The sequence below is a fragment of the Schistocerca serialis genome, chromosome 1 (genome assembly GCF_023864345.2).
Source record: "Schistocerca serialis cubense isolate TAMUIC-IGC-003099 chromosome 1, iqSchSeri2.2, whole genome shotgun sequence".
Classification (NCBI taxonomy): Eukaryota; Metazoa; Arthropoda; class Insecta; order Orthoptera; family Acrididae; genus Schistocerca; species Schistocerca serialis.
Window position 1 is genome coordinate 1,058,024,980 of NC_064638.1, and position 15,325 is coordinate 1,058,040,304.

Genomic DNA, 15,325 nt, shown 5'->3' on the forward strand with positions numbered 1-15,325 from the left:
ACGTTTAGAATACTTTATAATTGCATGTAATAACATTTGATTGCCAATTACTCTTTCCATCATCGCTAAAACAGTCCTTACATTCAGATGTATAGTTTTCGATAAGTCGATTTCTTTTACCGAAAGATTTTACTTCCTTGGTCGAATCTTTCTGTCAAATACCTTGGCTTAAAGCATCAAATATAACATTCTGTGAATCATTTTCTATATCCATAAAGTCTCACTGATCATGGTCTTGCAAGTAGTTATGAAGGACCAGTCATTGCTTTTACAGTTACCATTTTAAGCGTTGTAATCCAATTGCCGATTCGATATTTGATTACCAAAATACCGTATCTATTTTTTGTTTAACCTGCTTTCCCCCACAAAAACGGTACTTTAAAATAGTTTCATACGACGTTCGTGCATCCTTTAATATGCTTGTGAACGGTCACATGGTATCTGATGCCGGCGGAAAAGTCTCCACTGCACAAAAAAAGTATGCGAGCATACGTAAAATTGCATTATGATACATTTGCCACTGATGACTTCTACATAGTTTGAGAACTGCCAGTGCAATCGAAAGTCATGGATAATACGTAACCAGCCATTGGCTGTTGTTTCACGAAGGAATATGTCTTATGGAAAATGCTACAAATGGCAGAGTGGCCGTAACAGTAATTAAACTTCATCATTTTCAGACAGTCGCCATAAGAAAACTGCATTCAGTTGTAACTTTTCCCTAACATAAGGCTGTTTGCAGAGACTAATAGAGATGTATACACAAATACATCACACATATATTTGCTATGGGCTACATTAAAAAAATATTCTGGCGACTGACCTTCCTAATGAAAAGTGATTTTATTTGCTGTTGGGCTGTATAAACAAGAAATACAATTCGTCTGTGTGTTGATACAGTGTTCCACAGTAGTCTGTCCTCTACAGGCCTCTTCATTCCTACATAACTACTGCATGCTACATCCATTCTAATCTGCTTACCGTTGGAAAGCCTTGGTCTCACTCTATCGTTTAGCTTCCAGTACCAAACTAATGATTCTCTTGTAGTCAAGTTGTGCCATAATTTCCTCTTCCTCCTCTATTTAATTCCGTACCTCTTCTTTAGCTACACGATCCTTGTATATAATCTTCAGCATTCATATTTATCACCACGTTTTGAAAGCGCCCATTCTCTTCTTGACAGAACTGTTGATCGTCCACGATTTACTTACATACAAGGCTACAGTCAGCACAAGTACCTATGTAAAATAATACCCAACCATTAGAATTTAAATTCGATGTGAACAAATTTTCTTTTTCAGAACCCTTATTTGCTATTGACAGTCTTCATTTTATATCCTCTCTACCTCTGCCTTCTCAATCACTGCTTCCCTTTCAAGTCACTGAAGGCTTAGAAATGCAGTTTGGTTTCTATACAAGTTGTAGATAATTTGTGTCCCTGTGTTTTATCGATGACACCTCCAGAGCTTCAAAGAATGTTTTTCAATTAAGATGGTTCAAATGGCTCTTAGCACTATGCGACTTAACTTCTGAGGTCATCAGTCGCCTAGAACTCAGAACTAATTAAACCTAACTACCCATGCCCGAGGCAGGATTCGAACCTGCGACCGTAGACTGTAGCGCCTAGACCCGCACGGCCACTCCGGCCGGCAATTAAGATGGTCAAAACCTTTCTCTAAACACGCGAATGCTATGAACACAATTTTGCAGTTCTTCAGTCTATCTACTTAGCTAAGTTGTAGAATCAGTATTGCCTTGCGTGTTAAGACATTTCACAAGAATCTAACGTTGTGCTTACGTTAGTTTGTGTAACCCCTCCCCCTCTTCTCTCTACATATTCCTTCCACTTTCTAGCCTTCTCTTACTTGCTTAGTTCTGGCTTGCCAAATGAGTTCTTGACAGTTGCTTCTCCTTTGAGCAAAGGTTTCTTTCTTCTTTCTCATTTCCATTCTCCTTTGTTTTCCAGTTCAACTAAATACTTAGGGATTACAATTACAAATAACCTAAATTGGAACGATCACATAGATAATATTGTGTGTAGAGCAAACCAAAGACTGCGATTCATTGGTGGAACACTTAGAAGGTGCAACAGTCTACCAAAGAGACTGCTTACACTACGCTTGTTCGCTCTATTCTAGAGTGCTGTTGTGAGGTGTGGGATCCACATCAGGTGGGACTGACGGATGACATCGAAAAAGTACAAAGAAGGGCAGCTAGTTGTGTATTATCGCGAAAGATGGGAGATAGTGCCACAGACATGATACGTGAATTGGAGTGGCAATCATGAAAACAAAGGCGTTTTTCTTTGCGACGGGATCTTCTCATGAAATTTCAATCACTGGTTTGTGATTTTGTACTCTCTGACAACTTCATGTTTAGACATTTCTGTTTCCCATGGCCCACTTTATTTGCTGCATTTTTATATTTTTCTCTCTCGTCAATTAAATGTAATATATCACGTTTTATCCAACGATTTCTACTGTACCTTTCACCCGTTCACATACTCTGCTGCATTCACCACTTCTTCTCTCAAAGATATCCATTCGTATCCTAGCGGATTCCTTTCTCTGTTCCAGTCAGTCGTTGCCTTACTGTAATTTTAAGATTATGGAAAAACTGTGGGTCTTGACTTATTCAAGTTCCATCTCCTTAATTTGCTACCACTACTTGTAAACTGCATTTCGTAACCAATAACTTATTGTTGGTTTGCGTCTGCACCGCGAAATGTTTTACAATTTAAAATCTTGTTTCGAAAACTCTGTTCTAAATATGTATTATTCTTTCATCATTCATTAGAGATGGGGCCCCTCCACACCCGCACCAACGTGGTGACCTGACCAAACGTTCTACTGTCACCTCCGTCAACATGTTAGTTATCCAATAGGTGGATCACAGGATGCTGGGCTGTGATTTCATCCGTGCGTCTGGGTAAGACTACGCATTAACACGGTCCATCAGACGATAGATAGTAAACGAAACGCGAGTGAGGGTAGCAATTTGAAGAGCCTAGGGAAAAAAGTGACAAGGCTTGTGCCGTGGGAAAAAAACCTCTGCGACAGTGGGATGGGTAGTAAGAGCAGTAGTGGCTTACTAGCTGCGATAGTTCATGCAAGGTTGGATTTGTTAGTATGGGTATCATGCATCATTACCGTGGCAAACGATGGCGATGTATCCCAGTTGCTGCAACCGCTACATTCCTGGAACAATCTAGATCGTTATATAGTAGTGGGAGATCGGCCATAGATCATCTCACTGTGTGTGGTGGAGAGGGGGGAGAGGGGGGGGGGGGGGAGCTTGTCTGCATGCAGTGTACGGTACGGCTTCCCTGCGTGGTGCCAGTTATTCGGCAGTGTGTTCCAGCTGGATATCCAGTAATGGCGTCTGATTAACAGGGGCTCACCTGTACCGTTGTGTTTGCGTGTGCTTGGCCATAGATGTTAGGTCCTTACAAGTATGTCTTTTATGTTTCCATCTATGGTTGTGGTCGTAGTTCCTCAGATTCAGAATAGACGGGTTCTGCGAATGTCTGGAATTTCTGTATAGTCCTGTAGTGAGTTTGTGGATTTCCTCCGTGAGAGTCTCAAGTCGGTATTCCCGGTGAAGGTCCGCGATGCGAGTGTATCGTGGAGCATTGCTTATGATTTTGAGTACTTTGTTTTGTATGAGCTGCAGACGGCGCAGGCGTGTAGGCGCAGCGTATCCCCAGACAGGAGCTGCGTACGTCATCAGGGGTCGAATAAGTGTCATGTACATGGACCTCGACACCCTTCTGTTCAGTGTGCTACGCCTGTTGAGCATAGGGTAGAGCTGTTTGAGCCTCGCGCTAGCTCGGTTGGTCATGTGTTGTATGTGGTCCCCCCAGAGTAATTTCCGGTCCAGCCAGACACCGAGGTATTTGACTTTCTCACGGAAACGTATTGGGCGTGCATATAGAGTTATTGGTCTCCAGTATCGGTGTTTGCGCATTTGCTTCGGTCTTTTAGTGAACAGAACGGCTTCGCACTTGTCGACGTTTACTCTAACACGCCATTTCTCCAACCAAGGCTCAGCCACTCTGAGTGCAGTCTGTAAGCGTGACGTAATGTCTGATGGTTTCCAATCTTGCGCGAGGATGGCTGTGTCATCCGCATAGATTTCCATCGTTGTGTTGTGTGTGGTTGGAAGATCGTTTATGTAGAGGTTAAACTGTAGGGGCCCTAGGATGCTTCCCTGGGGTACTCCAGCGTGTATACCGTGTCGTGTTGATTGTTTTCCCTGCACGTCAGTGTTGAAACTCCTGTCTGTGAGGTATGAGTGTATTAGACGCACCAGCCCGTCGGGGAATCCCGCGTCGCAGAGTTTGCGAATGGTGTTCTTACTGTTTCCCTGTACCTGCTACCGAATCACATTTTAAATATTTGTCACGCTTAACTATCTGAATAATCTCTTTTAAAGTAAAGTGTTTCAGTGTGTTAGGAGAGAGTGAACAATCATGAACGGTAGTCATGAAATCTGTTTATGGTGAAATGACAAAACATGAATAATGAAATATGTGAAAGAGCACAGAGTACAGAAAATGAAAAAAATGGTAATGTCGTGTGGCTAGGGCCTCCCGTCGGGTAGACCGTTCGCCTGGTGCAGGTCTTTCGATTGGACGCCACTTCGGCGACCTGCGCGTCGATGGGGATGAAATGATGATGATTAGGACAACACAACACCCAGTCCCTGAGCGGAGAAAATTTCCGACCCAGCCGGGAATCGAACCCGGGCCCTTAGGATTAACAGTCTGTCATGCTGACCACTTTTTTTTTTTTTTTTTTTTTTTTTTGGTAGATTTCATTTTGTTCTAGATTGTTCGTTGAATTTGTTCGTGGCGGACGTCCGAGGACGCCTGTTCAGGTTGATCGTTGATTCGTTCACTCAGTTTTTTTGTTACAGAGGGTAGCTAAACCCTCTGGCCGAACACGCTGAGGTACCGTGCCGACAGCACTCAGCTACCAGGGCGGACACAGAACATAAAAAATTGGTGTATCCTCACCCAACTTCGTCTTTCCTTCATGTAGGTGTAAGATATAGTTAATCAGACCCACCGGGCGTTTCAGTAGGCCCCGCCCCGTATCTCAGTGGCTGTCCATCATTGGCTACCGCTAGAGTCTGCCGCTTCCAAATGGGAACGCCAATTGCGCGAGCCGCCGCGTCAAAGCGGAAAACGCTTGCCGCTGCCGTTGCCGCACGCCGCGCTGTAGTGGGCTGGCTCTGAGCACTATGGGACTTAACATCTGTGGGCATCAGTCCCCTAGAACTTAGAACTACTTAAACCTAACTAACCTAAGGACATCACACACATCCATGCCCGAGGCAGGATTCGAACCTGCGACCGTAGCAGTCGTGCGGTTCCGGACTGAGCGCCTGAACCGCTAGACCACCGCGGCCGGCGCTGTAGTGGGAACCGGCCTTAAGGTGCCGTAAGAGCGTTGCATTGAACGGAGAAATATAAGGTTTTGCAGTCAGAATAGCGGTGAATAATATGATGTTTTGGAATCCGGAATAAAATCTACCTGCTTTCAGAAAGAAAGGTGTTGCAACAGTTATTGAACGGACCTTCTCCATCCTCGTGGCAATGGACAAGTATTATTGCGATCATTAATAGAGACGTGGGCCACAATTGTCACGAGTGTATACACGCCACGTCAGGGACACTCGTACGTTTGCGACCACAGCAGCGAGCGGAAAACTCCCGCCGGCAACGGGTATCGCCGTTTCGGCGCCCGACTGACGCACCGCAGTCCCGCTGCCAGGCTATTTATACAGCGCGGCGCAGTGGGACACCGCCGCACGGCACCGCCGCTGCCACTCTCGCGACCTCAGTACCTGGCATCGCGGCCGTGGCATTGTTCTCGCGGGGGACCCTGAGGGACGGAACCACAGGGGCGCCATCCTCAGGGCGCGCTCTCGCCAGCCGTCAGCTACGTCGACTGAGCAGATCCTATTCGGCGGGTGTACTGCGCAGCTGGAACACTTCCACTAGACAAACTCAGAGTGAGCAGTGACAGCAGCAACCACACTCGTCGCTTCAAGGTAACCTACCAGACGTCCTTAAACATACAAACAGGTGCTCAAGAAGCAAATTGGAGTAAGTTGACAGTTCCTTACTCTATTTCATTCCATTCCTCTTTCCCTATTGTTCTGGCGGTACCGCCAGTGCGCCTACAGTAATGACCGACACAGCATGTCAGTTTGAAAATACAGTGGGTCATAAAAGTGTGTAAGCATGCTGTTTAGGTTTTTATGTTGGTAACGCCACGTGAAAATCACTGACTGCGCTGTGTGCAGTCTGTGGCTAGTTGGAGTCATTGCTGGAATATTCGCTTGTGTAGTGTTGGGCAGTTGGATGTGAACAACGCGTAGCGTTGCGCAGTTGCGGGTGAGCCGCCAGCAGATATGGAGAGAGACAGATGTCAGAGTTTGGAGAGGTTGCTATAAGCGGACGACCTGGACGTGTGTCCACCAGAAAAAGGAAATTTGTAAAGATGGATGTCATGAATTGATATATATATATATATATATATATATATATATATATATATATATATATATATGATGACTTTTGAACATTATTAAGGTAAACACATTGTTTGTTCTCCATCAAAATCTTTCATTTGATAACTATGCCTATCAGTAGTTACTGCCTTCAGTAGTTAGAAACTTTAGCCGCTCGCTGTATTGCAGTAGTTCGAGTAACGAAGATTTTTGTGTTCGAAAGTAATCATATATACAGGGTGGTCCATTGATCGTGACCGGGCCAAACATCTCACGAAATAAGCGTCAAACGAAAAAAACTACAAAGAACGAAACTCGTCTAGCTTGAAGGGGGAAACCAGATGGAGCTATGGTTGGCGCTATGGACGGCGTTGCCATTGGTCAAATGGATATCAATTGCGTTTTTTTAAATAGGAACCCCCATTTCTATTACATATTCATGAAGTACGTAAAGAAATATGAATGTTTTAGTTGGACCAATTTTTCGCTTTGTGATTGATGCTAATAGTCACAAACAAATGGCTCACAATTTTAGACGAACAGTTGGTAACAGGTAGATATTTTAAATTATAATACAGAACGTATGTACGTTTGAACATTTCATTTCGGTTCTTCCAATGTAATAAATGTACCTTTGTGAACTTATCATTTCTGAGAACGCATGCTGTTACAACAGGATTACCTGTAAATACCACATTAATGCAATAAATACTCTAAATGATGTCCGTCAACCTCAATGCATTGGGCAATACGTGTAACAACATTCCTCTCAACAGCGAGTAGTTCGCCTTCCGTAATGTTCGCACTTGCATTGACAATGCGCTGACGCATGTTGTCAGGCGTTATCGGTGTATCACGATAGGATCAACTTTCCCCACAGAAGGCAATCAGGAGACGTCAGATCTGGTGAACGTGAGGGCCATGCTTCGAGGACCAATCCACCTGTCATGAAATATGCTATTCAATACCGATTCAACTGCACGAGAGCTATGTGCTGAACATCCATCATGTTGGAAGTGCATCGCCATTCTGTCATGCAGTGAAACATCTTGTAGTAACATCGGTAGAACATTACGAAGGAGATCAGTGTACATTGCACCACTTAGATTTCAATCGATAAAATGGGGGCCAATTATCCTTCCCCCCATAATTCCGCACCATACATTAACCCACCAAGGTCGCTGATGTTCCCCTTGTCGCAGCCATCGTGGATTTTCCGTTGACCAATAGTGCATATTATGCCGGTTTAAGTTACCGCTGTTGGTGAACGACGTTTCGTCGCTAAATAGAACGCGAGCAAAAAATCTGTCATCGTTCCGTAATTTCGCTTGTGCCCAGTGGCAGAACTGTACACGACGTTCAAAGTCGTCGCCATCCAATTCCTAGTGCATAGAAATATGGTACGGGTGCAATCGATGTTGATGAAGCATTCCCATCACGACGTTTTTGATATTCCCGAGGCCGGTCTTAGTGGCCGAGCGGTTAAAGGCGCTGCAGTCTGGAACCGCGTGACCGCTACGGTCGCAGGTTTGAGTCCTGCCTCAGGCATGGATGTGTGTGATGTCCTTAGGGTAGTTAGATTTAAACAGTTCTAAGTTCTAGGAGACTGATGACCACAGCAGTTACTTCCCATAGTGCTCAGAGCCATTTGAACCATTTGATATTCCCGATTCTCGCGCAATTTGTCCGCTACTGATGTGCCGATTAGAAGCGACAGCAGCTAAAACACCTACTTGGACATCATCATTTGTTGCAGGTCGTGGTTGACGTTTCACATGTGGCTGAACATTTCCTGTTTCCTTAAATAACGTAACTATCCGGCGAACGGTCCGGACACTTCGATGACGTCGTCCACGATACCGAGCAGCATACATAGCACAAGCCCGTTGGGCATTTTGATCACAATAGCCATACACCAACACGATATCGACCTTTTCTGCAATTGTTAAACGGTCCATTTTAACACCAGTAATGTATCACGAAGCAAATAGCGTCCGCACTGGCTGAATGTTGCGTGATGCCACGTACTTATGCGTATGTGACTATTACAGCGCCATCTATCACAAAGCGAAAAAAGTATTCCCACTAAAACATTTTTTTATTTCCTTAGGTACTACACGAATATGTAATAAAAATAGGGGTTCCTATTTTTTAAAAAAGCAGTTGATATCCGTTTGACCTATGGCAGCGCCATCTAGCTGGTTTCCCCCTTCAAGCTAAACGAGTTTCGTTCTTTGCAGTTTTTTCGTTTGATGCTTATTTCGTGAGATATTTGGTCCGGTCACTATCAATGGACCACCCTGTATGTGTATCCATTCATGACATCTATCTTTACAAATTTCCTTTTTCTGGCGGACACACGACCAGATCGTCCGCTTATAGTAACCTCTCAAAACTCTTGCATCTCTCTCTCCACATTCACCACTGCTGGCGGCTCATCTCCAACTGCCCAGCGCTACGAGCTGTTCACATCCAACTGCCCAACACTACACAAGCGAATATTCCAACAATGAGTCCAACCAGCCACATACTGCACACAGCACAGTCAGTGATTTTCACCTTTTCGTGCTGAAGTGAGTTTACTTCAGAGCCTTGTTTCGAGATAATCTTGGAAATTCCGCGTTAAAAAGTGCTATCTACAGGTCGGTGACTAAGGGTGATTCTCGTAAGACGTAACACCCCCTTTTTTTCGTGAACGGTTCCAGAGATCGAACCGAGGTTTCTGGCAAATAGTAGTACGCTAAGGGTATTTAATACAGAATCTTAACACTCCTGTCGGTGAAGATACTGGAGCAAGTATCATTTTTTAAATAGAGCGACATATTTTTAACGGCATGCGAAAGCACTTAAAAAGAAGAGTATGATGATATAGTGCTTGTTAATTCATAGTTAGAGACACTTTGCAAAAGAATCCCAGAAATATTCTGAAATTCAGTAGGAATTGGGGCGAATTCGGCTGTTGCATTGTTAACGCGCTCATGCCGAGCTATGTCACTGTACCAAGTCTTTCAACTGTGTTTTGTCTGTACTCCAGAACCAACAAGAACTGCGTTGACTGTCTTCAGATCATATCTACTTTAATAAATGGTTCAAATGGCTCTGAGCACTATGGGACTTAACATCTGAGGTCATGAGTCCCATAGAACTTAGAACTACTTAAACCTAACAAACCTAAGGACATCACACACATCCATGCCCGAGGCAGGATTCGACCTGCGACCGTAGCTGTCGCGCGGTTCCGGACTGAAGCGCCTAGAACCTCTCGGCCACCAAGGCCAGCTCTGCTTTAACATTTCTTGCATGTAGACTTATACACTACTACAGAGAAGTTCGACGTGCTACTTCAATATGGCGAATGTCAAACAAATACTGTCGAAATGGTAACTGATGAAACGGCACTGGTTTCCACAAAAACCTGGAAACGTACGCACATTTGAAATACCTTTCTTAAGTCGCATCTGGGGCACCAGAACTTAGCATATGGTGTGATGCCGTATACAAAACTTATAGCTCACCCTGTACGTATGTCTTATAGAAAATTAGGTTTTGTTATGTTAGGTTGATGAATAAGTTCATAGCTTTTTTCTTTTGCATGTTGGTATTCAGGTCGCGATGGGTTTGAGTTCAGTAGGGAAGAGAAAGCAGCGGAGACAGCCAGGAACATTTGCACCGTGTATGAAGATAGTGCCAATGGACAGAGCACTGCAAGAAAATGTTTCCCTCGTTTTAAGAAGGATCGTTTTGACATTAGTGACTCTCAGCGTTCAGGAAGACCGTCAGCGTGTGATGAAGATCGTTTAAACGCAGTAATGCGCAATGGTCCGCGTCATCGTACTCAAGAAATGACAAATGTGATGAACTGCGATCATTCCACTATCGTGCGACATTTGCATACAATGGGGAAGGTTCAAAAATAGAGTTTATGGGTATCGCACGCACTAAGCCAAAATCACAAAAATCAGCGGGTATCCTGTATCGATACTGGTCACAAGAAACACTGTCTTTATGCTAACATAGGGAAAAGAAAGGCATGGTTGAGGTCAAACAAAGCAGCAAAACACGATACAATGATCTCCACTCATCCACAAACGACAATGTTGTACGTCTGGTGGAACAGTGACGGTGTGGCGTGCTACCAACTGCATCCCTGAGCTGTAACTCTGACTACTGATATTTCCTGTCAACAACTGAGACGTCTTGCAGACGCGATCGAAGAACAACAACCAGGAACACTGCATGAACTGTTGCGATAATTCCTGTCCGCATTCTGTTAGACTGACAAAAAACACTATACAGGAGTTGGTCTGGGAAGTCATTCCAAAGCCACTTTATTCACCTGATTTTGCATCCTCAGATTTTCACCTTCGCCGCTCTCTGTCAAACAACCTTCAAGGAACTTCCTTCCCGGATGAAAATGGGCTCCGAACATGACTCGCCAACTTCTTCGCCTCAAAACCAGGTGATTTCTTCACCCGCGTTGGTAGACTGTTGTAAATAGTGAAGGGGAATTTATTATTGGTGACTAACGTCTCTCTTATGTGTATCTGTTGTGTTTATTAAACTTACGCAAAAACACTAAGAACTTACGCACCAACCTAAGTAATGAAAAGTGTGAGGTCATCCAGACGAGTGCCAAAAAGGAATACGTTAAACTTCGGTAACACAATAAACCAATCAAACTAAAGGCCATAAATTCTGTTGAATACCTAGGAATTACAGTCACGAATACCTTAAACTGGAAAGAACACAGAGAGAACGTTGTGGGGAAGGCGAACCAAAGACTGCGATCTATTGGCTGAACACTTAGAAGAAGCAACAGATGTGCTAAAGAGACTACCTACACAACGCTTGTCCGTCCTCTACTTACCAGACAGGATTAACCAAGTACATCGAGACAGTTAAAAGAAAAGTAGAAATAGGGAGAGAGTGCCACGGACATGACACAGGATTTGGAGTGAACATCATTAAAACAAAGACGTTTATCGTTGCTGTGGGATCTTGGCACGAAATATCAATCACCATCATTCTGCTTCGAATGCGAAAATATTTTGTTGACGCCGACCTACGTAGGAAGAAACGATCATCATAATAAAATAAGGGAAACCAGAGGTCGCACGGAAAGAGGTAGGTGTTCGTTCTTCCGTGCACTGTTCGGAAGTGAAATACGGAATTATTATGAAGGGGGTTCGATGAACCATCTGCCAGGCACTTGAGTGTGATTTGCAGAGTATCGATGCAGATGTAGATGTGGATGTAGATGTAGGCCTGTTTTGCTGCATATAACAAGGGGCCTGGCATGAGAGCTACCGAACAGCCGACTCTGGCCATATTCCTTTCCAATCCAGCGAGTTTCTCGGAATCTTCTTGCCAAAGATTTCAAAAAAAAAAAAAAAAAAAAATGGCTCTGAGCACTATGGGACTCAACTGCTGTGGTCATCAGTCCCTTAGAACTTAGAACTACTTAAACCCAACTAACCTAAGGATATCACACACATCCATGCCCGAGGCAGGATTCGAACCTGCGACCGTAGCAGTCGCACGGTTCCGGACTGCGCGCCTAGAACCGCGAGACCACCGCGGCCGGCCAAAGATTTCAACGGCAATACTAACAGATGCAATATCACTGCAACTGACTTTCTTAGAGCTACTGAATACAGCTGTGAAAAGTATACGAACACATTATAAAATTAGTTGTTTCAATATCTCGGTTGATAGACCTATCAGAGTTCAGAACACTATCCGTACAAAACATTACTTACCTCTTGGCATAATATCAATTGCTGAAAACCGTGTAGAGTGACTAAGAGCATAACACACTTGCCGAGTTCGTAGTGTATGCACGTCGATGCGCTGTACAGCGAAACAGACGCAGTATGTTAGATGATTACAGTTCTATTCCTTTTTAAAACGCTTGTAAAATTCAAAAGCAAACTGCAAGAGACCTCAGTGTGTCACTCTGCTTAGAGGGGTTCACGTTTAAGAATAAAAACCTGTCTACATTGTGAAAATCAAATGTTATATGTGTTTGGATGCCTGACAGTGCCCATTATTTCTCAAGTATGCCGGCCGGAGTTGCCGTGCGGTTCTAGGCGCTACAGTCTGGAGCCGAGCGACCGCTACGGTCGCAGGTTCGAATTCTGCCTCGGGCATGGATGTGTGTGATGTCCTTAGGTTAGTTAGGTTTAATTAGTTCTAAGTTCTAGGCGACTGATGACCTCAGAAGTTAAGTCGCATAGTGCTCAGAGCCATTTGAACCATTTCTCAGGTATATGTGAACCGATGCACGTCTAAATAACATGCAGTTGACCCGTGATTTACGAGCATCATTTGCTTTAGTACACTGTTCGATAGTGACAGAACTGTTGTAGCATTCGAAGAAGCAACCTTTCTTGAAGTGAAATAGTCAATAATTGAATTTTCGTTTCCTGAGCCAATGTAGACGGAAAACTACTAACTGTACGGTTACCCATCTTTATAGGAATGTTGTGCAGTTTGTGCGCTGCATGGATTTGATTTGTTAATAATATTAGTGTGATGTCTTGCCGTTAGGCGACTGTAATGGTACGGCGACGTAGGGTTGAAACATAGTAATCGGTGGGCGTTACAATTGCAGCCAGGCAACATAGGTCTGGGACAATGTGGCCAGGGCTTTGTTCGTAAAACTATTTCATCAAAACAGCAATAATGCTTTGGCTCTTCGCGAGTGTCGACGTATTAAAGGAACACGGAGAGGTCTTCTTTCCGCATCGGAGTTGAAGAACATGATTCTGAAGTTTGAATTAACTGGCAATTTGGTAATTTTTCTTAAGGGAGACAGCCAGCCAATGGAGCCACCAACTGTTGAAGAAGTTTCTGTTGCCACGGCTGAGAACGCTGGACGCAATGTGTGATCTTCAAGCAGTGCACCAGTTTTCTCATGAAAGCTGAACATTCCATGGTCCACTGTTCGAAAAGTACTTCGAACAACTCTGAAATGATATCTCTAGTGCTGTACCTGGCTGTTGTGGATGCAGGTGGCCATTACATCGAGAACGTTTGTAACCCAGAACATTGTAAGGAATTAACTATTACCCCTCTCGTGTGTAATTTAGAATGTGTTTATTTGAATGATATAGTCATTACTTCTCACCTGCATGTCCTTAAAAATGTCCCTACTAAGTTTCATTATCCTACGATCAGTCGTTTTTCATGGACGCCCTCTCAAGTAGCGAAGGCTCGATCATAACCACCCCGTGTGTGTAGGACGTATCGATCACTGTGGCGAAGAAACTTTGAATTGTAGAGGTAAAAGAACTCTTCGTCTAACATTCTATCGTGTCTTGTAGAGTGTATATATGTTGCTCCAAACGCACGACAGAAGATGATACGTGGGCTCTGGTTATACCGAGAGGTCTCTTGAAGTAGAACATTTTTTTTGCGTTGATGCTGACTGGAATACAAATTAATTTTGACATAATTGCATTATCTATCATGAGACTCAAAGAAAACATAGTACAAATGTTGCTGGGATTTTTGCTGACACCTCACACTTTGGTAAGGGGTGTGGCAGACTTTCCTCATCTATTGCTGGAGACATTTTCAGAGGCCTAAACAACTCAGAAATCTGTTACATATGCAAGCAAGCTCAGTGATTCTGACTTCATAAGGCCAGTCGCTGTGACCGAGCGGTTCAGGCACTTCAATCTGGAACCGCGTGACCGCTACGGTCGCAGGTTCGAATCCAGCCTCGGCCATGGATGTGTGTGATGTCCTTAGGTTAGTTAGGTTTAAGTAGTTCTAAGTTCTATGGGACTGATGACCTGAGATGTTAAGTCCCATAGTGCTCAGAGCCATTTGAACCAACCAGACTTCATAAACAACCTTTCATTAACTTACAAATGATTCAAATTGCTCTAAGCACTATGACACTTAACATCTGAGGTCATCAGTCCCCGAGACTTAGAGCTACTTAAACCTAACGAACCTAAGGCCATCACACACACACCCATCCCCAAGGCAGCGCTGTTCCGGACTGAAACGCCTAGAACCTCGCGGTCACAGCGGCCGGCCATTAACTTACAGGAATGCATATTGAATACGTATTCATCATGCACTGTCAGTCATGGATATAATCCTTAGTGACTTGTCAGGAAGGCCTTAACGTCAACATGTACTCTCCCGCCACACCGATGCCACAGTAGCAATTTCTTTATTGTCGTCCTGTGACTATCCACAGATTGCAAACTCCTTCTTATTAGCCAGTGTAAGTGCCAGTATCTGTTGCTATTGTTGTGGTTTCAGTACGAGGACTGGTTTGAACCACCTCTCCACGACAGTCTACCCGGTGCAAGCCTCTTCATCTCGACATAACTCCAGCGACCTGTATTAGAGCTCGATCTCTCTCGACAATTTTTACCTCTCGAACATCCCTACAACACCAAACTGAGATTCCATTATGCCTGAAGCTAAGTCCTATCAACGGATTCTTTCTTTTAGTCAGTATGCGCCATACATTCGTTTTTTCCCTAGTTCGGTTCAGTACCTCCAATAAGCAAATTCTTAAAGTAAAAGCGACAAAATACAAGGAGACAAAGATTATGCTTTACGTGTACAGGAACTAGACTGAAGTTTCAATAGTCGAAGCACCTGAAAGGAAAACTGTGATTGAGATAGTGTTAAAGCATTATCCTCGATGTTAATGAATCTTACTTTGAGTAACAATAAAGGAAATCAGGAAGAAACTTAAAATGGACTTTGAAGTTCAGAGAAAAGAAATGAACACTTCAGTGTTTGCCGATGACCTCGCAATTCTGTCAGGGGCGGCAAA

The 15,325-nt window shown here is 43.9% G+C and overlaps 1 protein-coding gene across 1 annotated transcript in view; it reads left to right on the forward strand.

Annotated features, from left to right (window-relative positions):
• Positions 1-5,811: 5,811 nt before the first annotated feature.
• LOC126458943 (uncharacterized) overlaps positions 5,812-15,325 on the forward strand; it is a 90,448-nt gene continuing 80,934 nt past the window's right edge. Inside the window, exon 1 of the mRNA XM_050095827.1 lies at positions 5,812-6,057. The gene's annotated coding sequence lies outside the window, so the exon portion shown is untranslated. The remainder of the gene's footprint in view (positions 6,058-15,325) is intronic.